This window comes from Piliocolobus tephrosceles, chromosome 7 (assembly GCF_002776525.5).
Source record: "Piliocolobus tephrosceles isolate RC106 chromosome 7, ASM277652v3, whole genome shotgun sequence".
In the NCBI taxonomy this organism is placed as follows: domain Eukaryota; kingdom Metazoa; phylum Chordata; class Mammalia; order Primates; family Cercopithecidae; genus Piliocolobus; species Piliocolobus tephrosceles.
Window position 1 is genome coordinate 70,468,429 of NC_045440.1, and position 12,351 is coordinate 70,480,779.

The 12,351-nt window shown below is 39.7% G+C and overlaps 1 protein-coding gene across 6 annotated transcripts in view; it reads left to right on the top strand.

Annotated features, from left to right (window-relative positions):
- The window catches only part of SULF1 (sulfatase 1), a 192,105-nt gene that overhangs the window by 33,007 nt on the left and 146,747 nt on the right, over positions 1–12,351 (top strand). For all 6 annotated transcript variants that reach the window (XR_003309603.2, XR_003309602.2, XM_023222412.1 and 3 more), the window contains one exon: positions 2,714–2,808. The gene's annotated coding sequence lies outside the window, so the exon portion shown is untranslated. The remainder of the gene's footprint in view (positions 1–2,713; positions 2,809–12,351) is intronic.

Genomic DNA, 12,351 nt, shown 5'->3' on the forward strand with positions numbered 1-12,351 from the left:
GTCCTTTCAAGTTTGTGTGGCCAGCTTCAGCACTGTGGGCTGACAATTTGTTATTGCTTGAGAAAACATTCAGAGTCTTGGAGTCTATATTTTTAACCAAAACTTGAATAAACCCTAAAACAAACCAAGGATCCATTGGTGACTCAGATCCTGACTGTCCTTTACAGTGAGGCTTAGCCACCTTCCAATAGTTACTGGGGCCAAACTGTGATCCCATAAAATGAAGACGAAGCCCAAGACACAACCCTCACTCTGAGGAATCCTGGAACCTGACCAGAGAGATGAGACCATCATGTATGCAGGCCATAGAGACGGTAGTGTGTGATCATAGTTCACTGCAGCCTCAAACGCCTGGGCTCAAGCAATCCTACCACCTCAGCCTCCCAAGTAGCTGGAACTACAGGTGCACACCACCTTGACCAGCTATTTTTTAAATGTTTTGGTTGAGATGGGGGTCCCACTGTGTTGCCTAGGCTGGTCTTGAACTCCTGGCCTCAAGCGATCCTCCCACCTCAGCCTCCCAAAGTGCTGGGATTACAGGCATGAGCCACCACACCTGACCTACACATTATCATTTTAATGATGAGAAATCAAGGTCTACATTTATAAAATTTAGGAAAACTCTAGTCTCATTTCATGAAAATGTCTTTTGACTGCAAATATGCAAGGAAGGTTGTATCTTTATTACTGGTCTAAAAAAAGTCAATCCAAGTAATAATGATTGCCGATCTTTATTGAACCCGTATTTTGTTCTAGGTAGTCTTCTAAGTTTTTCACATGAACGTTTTCATGTCATCCTCACATCAACCCTATGGGGTAGATAACATTTTAAATTTCCATTTATCAGAGGAGAATACTGAGGCATAGAGAAATTAAGTAATGTGCTCAAGGCCACATAGCCAGTGAATGCCGTAGCCTGGTATTCTGGCATCTCATTCCAGACTCGGCTGCCTGGTAGCATATTCAGAACAGTCTCAGAAAACGTATTCTTTTGACATCAGACTGTGCCAGCCTAACCACAGCCAGATACTTTTGACATCACATTTAGATGTAAACTTTCACTGTAGGAGATCATGAGGTGCACATACGATTATAAGCACAAACATGTATGTGTCCTCTCAGAACATATTTTACAAGTGGGCATCTGCATGATGCTTCTAATAATTTGTGACATCAGCACCATGGAGACAGGATGGAAAAGTTCTCCTGGAACTCCCGAAACCCCAGGAGGAGAAGCACAGTGAAGGGAGTGATCTAGAGGCCTAATGGGTGAGGTGGGCCACATTGCAGAGGGTGGCATAAAACTAGCAGTGGCGGAGTTTCACTCCAGTGGAAAGAGGGGTGATGAGAATGGAAAGAGGGGTGATGAGAGTGGTGTGGGAGGAAAGTGAATCCTGCAGCACCAGGCCAGCTCCAAGGAGGTGCTGCTGCAGCAATTTTGTGGTAAGAATGGTCCATCGAGAGCAAAGCAAAGGACCTGGGGCTTAACCTGACTCGCCAAGGCCAGCTCAGGATAAAAAGAGATTCCAGGCCAATGGAGGGAAAAAATCTGCACCCATTACCTCTGAGATCACCCCATGTGTATACCAAGGTACAATTGTATTCACCAGTGGGAAAGTATGAAAACGCTAAATGAAATGCTTTATTAAACATTAATATTTACATGGGCATGAGAAATATTTTTTTTTTTTTTTTTTTTTTTTTTTGAGACAGAGTCTTGCTCAGTCGCCCAGTCTGGAGTGCAGTGGCGCGATCTTGGCTCACTGCAAGCTCCGCCTCCCGGGTTCCCGCCATTCTCCTGCCTCAGCCTCCCAAGTAGCTGGGATTACAGGCGCCCGCCGCCACGCCCGGCTAATTTTTTGCATTTTTAGTAGAGACGGGGTTTCACTGTGTTAGCCAGGATGGTCTCGATCTCCTGACCTCGTGATCTGCCCACCTCAGCCTCCCAAAGTGCTGGGATTACAGGCGTGAGCCACCGCACCCAGCGAGAAATATTTTTAAATGTAAAGGAAATTCTAAGTTGTTAAATAAGATGTCTTATTTCCCTATTCTATCTTATATTATGTTCTCTTTTATATCATATACACATTTACATACAGTGTGTATGTGTCAGAATGTTCATGGCAGCAAGACTGCTTTGTCTGATACTTAAAACATTAAATGAGGGTTTCCTCTTATTCAAAGTGTTCAAATTTATTTTAATCACTTACATTTTTCAGCTGTCAAAAATGTGGAATATAAACAAATTTAACCACTTGGAAATGCTTACTTTGCTGCTCGTCAAATAATAGCTTGCTGCAACTTTAAAAGATTCTATGATTCAGCGCATTTTCCTTTAAAATAGGTCTCCCAACCTGAAATTAGACAGCACTCAACCTTTAAACTTGGAACACTTTGTAAACTTTTAAAAAGAAACTCTTCTTTAATAGTTCTATGAAATCCAGTCAAAGAATGATATGAAATGAATCTAATGGAAAGTCTTTTCTTTGTTGGAGAAGTGGTCAAAATAGAAACTTCTACAAAAGGACCGAATCACCCACAATGCTTCAAAGACTCTTGCAAGTGATTGTAAGAAAATCGGTCTGGATGAAATTTGGAGAATATTATTCCTAATGATCACCCCCTTCGAGGCCGTGAAAGGGCAACATCTGAAAGATGAGAGGAATTGCTGATAAAATGTAACTCACGGCACTTTTGCTCTTCTCCATCGTAGGTGCTGACGGCCACCCACCATCATCTAAAGAAGATAAACTTGGCAAATGACATGCGGGTTCTTCAAGGCAGAATAATTGCAGAAAATCTTCAAAGGTACTCATCAAATTTTTATCTCTAGCTTAAACCAAGGGCCACCTGGGCACTCTATGTCACTTGAAGAGGGGAACATTTCACGGATGGGGAATTGTTAAGAACTGGCAGAAACTGAAAGTCAATGGTCCTCTACCTTCCCATCACATTCTCATTTTTGTTGGCTGAGGGAGCTAAAAGGGGCCTTCCACGTGGCAGAGCCATGTCATGAAATCAGTCCTAAGAAATGTCAGAAGAACCATCTGAAAAATGGGAATCTAAACAATCATATGACTATTGACATATTATTAGCTGCTCAGGAAGGAAGCTCGGGGAAATTAGAGGGCAGTGTGGTAGGCCCATCATCCACAACGTACTCCACAATGTCAGGAGTGAAAACTGTACCTGATTTATTCACAGCTTGTCTTCACAGTTTCTTTCCTTGGCCAGATAAACATTAGTGCCAAGAGCTTTCATGGAGCCAGGGAGCATTGTGGCAACCCATCTCAGCAATTTCACCTTGGTGGCAAAAACATTTTTAGGGGTTGGGTTCGTATGAGGTACAACCCCATAAGCCTTTTGCAAATGTCAACTTTGAGAGTTGCTCCCCTTCGCCCCAACCAAACTAATGCAAGTAAAACATTTAGTTCCTCTTGATTTCATTAGTCACTCTTCAGAATCATTGCTATTTGCTTGACTTTTTTTCTTTTTCTTTTTTTTTTTTTTTCTTTTTTGAGAGAAACTCTCCCTCTATTACCCAGGTTGAAGTGTAGTGGCATGATCTCGGCTCACTGAAACCTCCACTTCCTGGGTTCAAGCGATTCTCCTGCCTCAGCCTCCCAAATGCCTGGGATTACAGGCACCTGCCACTGCACTCAGCTAATTTTTGTATTTTAGTAAAGATGGGGTTTCACCATGTTGGCCGGGCTGGTCTTAAACTCCTAACCTAAAGTGATCCGCCTACCTCAGCCTCCTAAAGTACTGGGATTACCGGCGTGAGCCACCGTGACCAGGCTGCTTGATTTTTATTCTAAGCCTTTTGTTGGCCCAAGTTGGCTTGGAATAAGTCTGTAATCACCAAAACGTTCATGAACCTCACCCAAAAAGCCATGTCTTCAAGTCTTGCCTGAATTTCAGGTTTGCCTTGGAGGGTTGTTTTATCCAGCTTCTCTTTCTAATACTTACGGAATTAAACATTTTTGTCTTCATTCTACAAGTTATATGTGAAGAAAGTGAATGGTTCAAAGTGTTTGGGAGATAGGTTAGTTCTTTGACATAAAGTTATAAGCATTAGCAGCTTTTCTAGAATTCTTGGAGCTTTGAAGATGGCATGGGGTATTAACCCCAATGGCTGATAACAACACTGTATCAGATGCTTGTCATAAACGAGCCGAATCCACAGTAAGAGAAGGTAAGTTGAAATCCAGGTCTCCTTACTTCAAAGCTCTAACATGAGAAGAAAATATTGTAAAACAGAAACTTCAAAAGATAAATGTTTAATAATTCAATGAACGAGTTCATTGAATAAGTTCAATGAATAGAACTGGAACTTCTCAAGAGTTATTTATCTTCTTGAATCAGCTTGTGAACATTTTCTTTGTGAAACTCTAGCCTGATGCATCAACTTTTATGTTGGAAAAATCGAGGTTGGCCTTGGGTGCCATGCCTTTCAAAATTAACTGTAGAAGAGACTGGAAAACCCCTGATACTACAAGAGCACCCTTCATTTCCGAAGCGGTCCCTGAGGACCTGATTTCTCAAAGTATCTTTCTTAGTTTCTCTTGTGCCATGAAGAGGCCATTCCCCACCCCCACTCCCACCCCCGAAGTGCAATCTTCCTCTGTCTCCAGGCTGGAATGCAGTGGCACGATCTTGGCTCACTGCAACTTCCGACTCCCGGGTTCAAGCAATTCTCCTGCCTCAGCTTCCCGAGTAACTGGAACTACAGGCATGCGCCACCATGCCTGGCTAATTTTTGTAATTTTAGTAGAGACGGGATTTCACCATGATGGCCAGGATGGTCTTGATCTCTTGACCTCGTGATCTGCCCACCTTGGCCTCCCAAAGTGCGGGATTATAGGCATGAGCCACCGCACCCATGAAAAGGTCACTTTTCTACAATGCCATGTTGTTTATTAACTAGCTGGTAATCTTTCATGTTGCACTTTTCTCCCCCTAATATGTGATTTCACCACTGTTATGTGTTTTTCACTTCTCAGCACATCTTTATTATGGGAAAACACACATATGTGTCTAGACTGGGCACGGTGGCTCATGCCTATAGTCCCAGCACTTTGGGAGGCCGAGGTGGGTGGATCACCTGAGGTCAGGAGTTCAAGACCAGCCTGGCCAACATGAAGAAACCCCATCTCTACTAAAAATGCAAAAAATTAGCCAGGCGTGGTGGGGCGCACCTCTAATCCCAGTTTATGAAGAGGCTAAGGCAGGAGAATTGTTTGAACCTGGGAGGCGGAGGTTGCAGTGAGCCGAGATCATGCCATTGCTTTCCAGCCTGAGCAACAGAGCAAGACTCCATCTATAAATAAATAAATAAGTAAATAAATAAATAAAATAAGTGTCTAATGTTGGATCATTTAGATTCACTTGCTCAAATTTAACATGCAGAACACTTTTCTTGAAAATCTGTGGATTCTGTATGATACCTGGTTTCAATCTCCTTTTTTTTTTTTATCTTGGGGCTGGAAAATTCAAATTTAATGTTTGGCTTCAGAGATCTCTGCCCCTTCTCATCCAACTCGAGGATTTGAGCTGAATAGATAAGCAGCCGAGTCACTTCCCATCACTGCCTCTGTATTTGTATATCCACAATCCTCCTTCTAGTCAATTTTATGGAAAGAAATGGATTTTTTTGTGTATGTGTTTGGACAGTCACTTTTATAAAATAGGGACCACTGTACTGGACCTTACAGTTTCAGAATGCCACCCTGCGCATTTTTGATTGCCTCTCTACTCATGTCATTTGGGTATAAAGTTCTTTCATTTAATATTCAGAACTGCTTACCTGTAGCTCATTGAACTTGGCATAACCTCTAAAATACATAACCCAAGAGAAAGTACAAGGAGATATTATAAGCAAATCTCAAAAGCTGCCCAAGCATTTCCTGTCTTTCAGATTGCCAGATTGTCTCTTGTTCCAAGGAGAGATAGGTTGTATTCACATATGAGAAGACACCAAAAGGACAATTAAATTTCACAGCTTGGGGGAGATTTTGAGGGTTCTTATCAAAAATGCTCACACCTGTGGAACAGATTGCTTTTGTGTATGTGTGTGAAGCCTGGTTTTCAGCTTAAAATACACCTGCCAAAATATGAACAGCCTTTATTGTACCTTCTGGACAATAATATTGCACTGTTGGACGAGGTTTGGTGCACACAGATGGGATAACTTAGAACTGAACTATGTTGTTTGTGAGAAAATTAAGACTTTTCCCAGCCTTGTTAATACCTATTTGGGATGGAAAATTTTATAATAAGGATGTCTTAGCGGTGCCTGGCACTTTATTTTTAATATTATTTTGATTTTAAGTTAAATTTAGTATATTAATTTAAATATAGGTGGTTTTTAAAATTGCCCATAGACTATAACAGTAAACTAAACCTTTTCAAGGAATCAATATCAGATGTGGACCCTAAATTTATCCTTGTCTTGCTTTAAGTGCATGTTGGATACCAAGACAATGATAATTTGTCTTGCTGCAGAATATAGAGACCTATATTTGGGAGTCCTAAAGAGTAGACTCTTTTCCTTCGTGATCACCCTTAGATATTTTGAAACATTTCTCATTGAAGAGGACAATTTATTACACAGAATATCAACTCATTTAAAATTAGGTATTTGTTGTAAAAACTATATGACAGTTGCTTTAAGAGTTTTTTTTAAATCACACACTTAACCCAAACCAACTGGTCTTTTCTGTGTAAATACATACTAAGTGGAATCATAGAAAATTGCTTCTATTTAACTATTGTTGACCTACAAAAGCAGTAATTTCATAGGGTACTATCTAATATTTTACAAAATTTGAAGCATGGACAATGTACAATGTTTATTGTTTTGTTTTCACCTACCTTTGTATCAAAACAGTTCATACAGTTTCTGCGTTGTCTTTTTAGTTTTTTAAAATTTGTGCATTGTGTTCCATTACATGGATGTGGGACATATAAGTTGCTCATGCTTTTTCTGTATAAGAGAGATAACACTAAACTCACACACGCGCACACACACACACACACACAATCAATACCTTCCTTCGTACAGCCATTCTGTTTAGTTGCATTTTAATGATGGTTTTTAAATTGTTTTCTCCTGCACTACCCTTTTATCTCTTTGAGACTAATCACTTTCACATGTGAGACTTCAATACAAATCTAAGTGATAAGCAAATGTTAGTATGTACAAGCACACACATTTGCACCCATGTATGTACATAAGTAAATGGATCTGCTTAGATCACAGTCCTCAAAGCCGGTGAGCTTATGTCTAAAGAAAATGCCAAACTCCCAATTGGAGGAGAAACATTGTGCCCATCAGGCTGTGCCATCTTTTGCAGGCTCCTCTCTCTTCCTTTCTGACTGAGACCTGTCTCAGCAGATGGCTCTGTCAGTATGCTTTGACTGCCAATAAAATTGTGCTTTGCCTGATATGGCGAGGAAGCAAACTCCAGAGACGTTGACCAACCCAAGGAAAACCCTTTGCTCTTGCCATAATGATACATTCAGACAGGAAGTTAAGAGACAAATAGCTCATCCCCTGGCAAGGAAAGGAGTTTAATTATGATGAGGGTGGGGACTGGGGGACATTCACAAGTGGATATTAAGGAAAAAGAATGGGATGATGTCAATCTTTACTGAGACAGTCACTGAAATGAAATCAGGTCACACAACAATGGTCTTGTTCTATGCTCAAAAGCGCAAGTTGGTATGAGACATTACTTTGCCGTGATGCTCTCAGGAAGGGCCTAAAATGAAATCAGGTCACACAACAATGGTCTTGTCTTGTTCTATGCTCAAAAGCACAAGTTGGTATGAGACATTACTTTGCCATGATGCTCTCAGGAAGGGCCTAAGGAGCCCTGCTCACATGAAACTATTTCCCCAAACACCTTGAAGACAGGTCAAAAAGTGCAGAATCATTCCATCCAGTGCTGGAATGGCCCACACTGGGCCAATATTTGTTTCAGATCCCCATGCCACAGTTTAGGATAGAAAAAGTGTCTGGATTCTTACAACACCATGAATTCAAAGAAGCAGAATATAGCTGTTCAATCTGGTATCAGTCCAGATGTTTTAAATTGGTTCCTTTTTTGTAGGATAATTTTAAATGGCATACTGAAATTAACATGGAATATATTCCTCAGTAGAAGGTTTCAGGAAGTCACTTCCCAAGAAGAAATACTGCCTTGTATCATGGTAGAGAATTTGTAGGGCTGATTAATTCCGCTTACAGAGGAAGCATTTGATCTATGTTGATCTTGAGTCCTCAGTTCCAATGGCAAATATTCAATTTTAGGTTCCTTTTCTCAATGGTGTCCTAATTTGACCGCATTTATCTGCTTAGATTTCAAAAAAGCGCATCATAATTATAACTGAAGATTAGACTTTCTAAGAAGCCATTCCTGGAATAATTAGGTGGAGGGGTCAAATCCTGTTACTAAGATTCTGTCATTGCATTAAATAGGGCTTAAAACAAATAAGCCATTGGCTGAGGCTTTTTTTGAGGATATTTTTACTGCAGGAATATTTATAATAGGAGAATTGAAATGCTATGGGCTTTTTACATTGGTATCTGCAGTTTAGAGAATTTGCAAAAAAATATTATTTTGTAGTAAACCACTGGTCTTCAGGTGTACGTACGTATTGAGACATGAGGTCCTTCTCTCTCTTGCAGATTACATGAAAATGTAAAAAAAGTGGATTACAGTGGAAATTCATATTTGTTTTTATGACTTTACTCTCAAATTATTCAAGAACTTTGTGTCATAATCTGGCATGTAGGGGAAGTTGAGATGTGTATGGGACAAACCTAGTTGAAAACTGCTTTGGATTGTGGCCATCAGAATGAAAAGAGGCACATTTTGAAGAAGCCCTTTTTTGGCAGATACTAAAGTAAACCTCAGGGATTCCTGCTACCCTTATTTTTAAAAAGAAGGTAATTCAGCTATGGGGTTTTTGAGAAGGATAATTTTTTTTATTATTTTTTTATTTTTTTTGAGACGGAGTTTTGCTCTTGTTGCCCAGGCTGAAGTGCAATGGCACGATCTCAGCTCACCGCAACCTCCACCTCCTGGGTTCAAGCGATTCTCCTTCCTCAGCCTCCCAAGTAGCTGGGATTACAGGCATGTGCCACCATGCCCAGCTAATTTTGTATTTTTAGTAGAGACGGGGTTTCTCCATGTTGGTCAGGCTGGTCTCGAACTCCCGACCTCAGGTGATCCACCTACGTCGGCCTCCCAAAATGCTGGGATTACAGCCATGAGCCACCAGGCCTGGCCAGGTAATTATTTAAAAATAAAAAGTGACTAAAATATTTCCAAACAAATTGTCAGCACCATCAGAAGTTCTCAAGTTTCCAAGAAAATGCTTAATATTATTTTCTATTTGTTTATTAGTAGCCTTTAAAGAAATCTAAGTCCATTATCTGTAGTTGGTTGACACTAGCACTAAAAATACAGGTGTAATTTTAAGCAAATTCATTATTTACAAAGCAAATAAGAGAGTCCTGGCATCTGACAATGGGCTTCACCATAAAATTAATTTTAAAATTACTGGGTTTTAAATTTTTACCCAAAAATGATTTGATGTATTTCTGCATTAAAAACTGCATTTATGTATTACACGAAGTATGAATACCCCAGGAGATTAAATCCATCCTGCCCTATTCATGGGAGCCTGATCTAGCCCGAGATACAGGTGTGATGATGCCCGGCAGGACACAGTGGCCATAGGAGAAAGGTTAGCAGCCACGCAGAGCGGTCAGCACTGTGCTGGAGGGATTGTAGGTATTGTATCTCCCTTGATGGTAAGTAGCCATAATATAATGAATCATAGGATTCTTTTCTCCAAAGAACACTTTGCTTAGAGTCAAGATATCGGCTCTGGTTTTAGACTTCTAATTTACTCTATAATTTCCTACAAAATTAGAATGTACTTGTCCCATTTCCCTCACTAGGATGTGGTAAAGACCAAGAACATAAAAGCACTTGTAGGGGGAGTAGACATATGAAGTCACTCAAACACAACCGATTGTTATTGTTGTAATATTTAAAGGATAAGGTATTACATGGTGATCATTAGTTCCCATCATAACTGTGCTATTCCCATCACCTTATTTCTCTCTCATTATCCTTTCAGTTTTATGTCTCTGCCTGCCAGTAAACTAATCCCAATGTGTATTTTTTAATGGTTGGCAAAAATTCAAAAATGTTCTTGAAAAGAAGGAAGGCCATAGAATTGCCAGGATTATAACTATGCATTCAGTGCATTAAAAAAATAATAATAATAACAAAATAAAATAGAATGAAAAATCTTTACTAGCTTAAGCATTGAAAATGAAAGTGAAAAATATTAGCATATTCTTTTTATATATAGTTGTTGTTGGAATTCAACTAAAGGTTGACTTCAAATCATCTTTAGGATTAGAAAAAATGTCTATGATTAATTCGCTTGAGACAGGTGCTACCGCTTTTAATATTTGTTGATTGGCTCCCGTTGGGCACTAAAGTGATAGAGAAATTATCATCATTTGGATTCCCCAAACAGAGGCCAGAGACAAAAAGTGACATCCCTCCGCTCACTGTCTGTACCTGTCACGAGGCTGCCTTTCTCACAGGGAAATATTCAATTTTCTTTTTGCCTTTTCTACCCCCAAGCACTGATTTATAGAGGAATTTCTTTCAAATGTCATATACAGTATCAGCTTAGTAGTTTGTAAGTGCTGAAATGTCCCTTCTGGGTAAAAGGAAAGGAATGTAGTTTACGTTTCTCATTTGGAAGTCCATTTAGGTTAAAGTGCTTTCTGGTTGTGGAAATATTAAGGCAGAGTTTGTATGACATGACTTGTGCATACATGTTTGAACAACTGTTCTAGTGATAGCCAACCCCTACATGTGATAGACAATAATTCTGACTATCAAAACGTTCATTTTCTTCTCTGTAACTCATGTAGCCAGTAATACCATGTATGTATCTAGTTATAACTAGCTGAGCTATTGGCTTTTGTGGATGTCTGAAAACATACGCAGTGATATATGTCAGGGTAATGCAAGAAAAAGCCTTTCCTACCTTAGGGAGACTTTGGGAGGCATTCAAGAGTTATCACCCACAAAAGTGAACTTGTCTTCTTAAAATGGGAAGCTCTTTCTTGTTGTCCTAATTTAGAGAGACCCATGAGAGAAGTATGGTATAATGGTTAGGAGCACAGATTTGGGAGCCAGACTGCCAGGGTTTTAATTCCCACTCTACCATTTACTAACTGTAACTTAATTTCTTTATGCTTCAGTATCCTTATTGGAAAAATAGGGTCAGTAATACCATCAATTTCATTATGCTGTTCTCAAGATTAGATGATTTCAAATGTATAAAGGGCCCAGACAATGCCTAAAAATTAGTAAAGTGCTTTATGCATGGTAAACATTTGTATTTATAGAAATTCAAAAATCCAATAATTCACAAAGTAGAAAATAATATTTTTGTGTTGGGTTTTTTGGTGTTTTCTTTTTTTTTTTTTTTTTGAGACAGTGTCTCACTCTGTCACCCAGGCTGGAGTGCAGTGATGTGCTTTTGGCTCACTGCAACCTCCACCTCCTGTTTTCGAGTGATTCTCCTGCCTCAGCCTCCCAAGTAGTTGGGATTACAGGTGGGCACCACCATGCCTGGCTAATTTTTATATTTTTAGTGGAGATGGGGTTTCACCATATTGACCAGGCTGGTCTCGAACTCCTGACCTCAAGTGATCCACCCGCCTCAGCCTCCCAAAGTGCTAGGATTACAGGCATGAATCACCGTGCCTAGCCTGATAATAATGTTAGTCCATACCATAATTACACACACACACACACACACACACACATTGTCAATGTATCAGGTACTCCGGAGAAACCTGTCTCAGGGCTCTGCACCCACACTCTGGAAACTAGTGCTAGACAGGAGCAGGACCTATGCATGTGCCTCACACATAATAGTAATAACAATACCTTAAGCTTACATGCTTAAAATGTACATTTGCACACTTGTGACAGTTGTCGAGAGAGCTAAATGAAGCAATGAATGGGAAAGTACTTTGGGAATATATTATCAGCATCTGTACAGATGGAAAACCTTTTTTAAACCAGTTTTTAATTTTCTAATTTTTGATTTATCTTTGGATTTGTTTACCCTTTGGTTCAGATTTTTTTCTCCCACTCAACCATGGTTTGACAAATACTAATAAATAACAACTAATAATCATTAAAATCCAATAAAAAGACCCTCCTGATGGAGACTTTGAAGATTCAATGGGTTCAGATTCTGATCTCCAACAGGCTGGGTATTTTTACTCTAGTCTAGCAT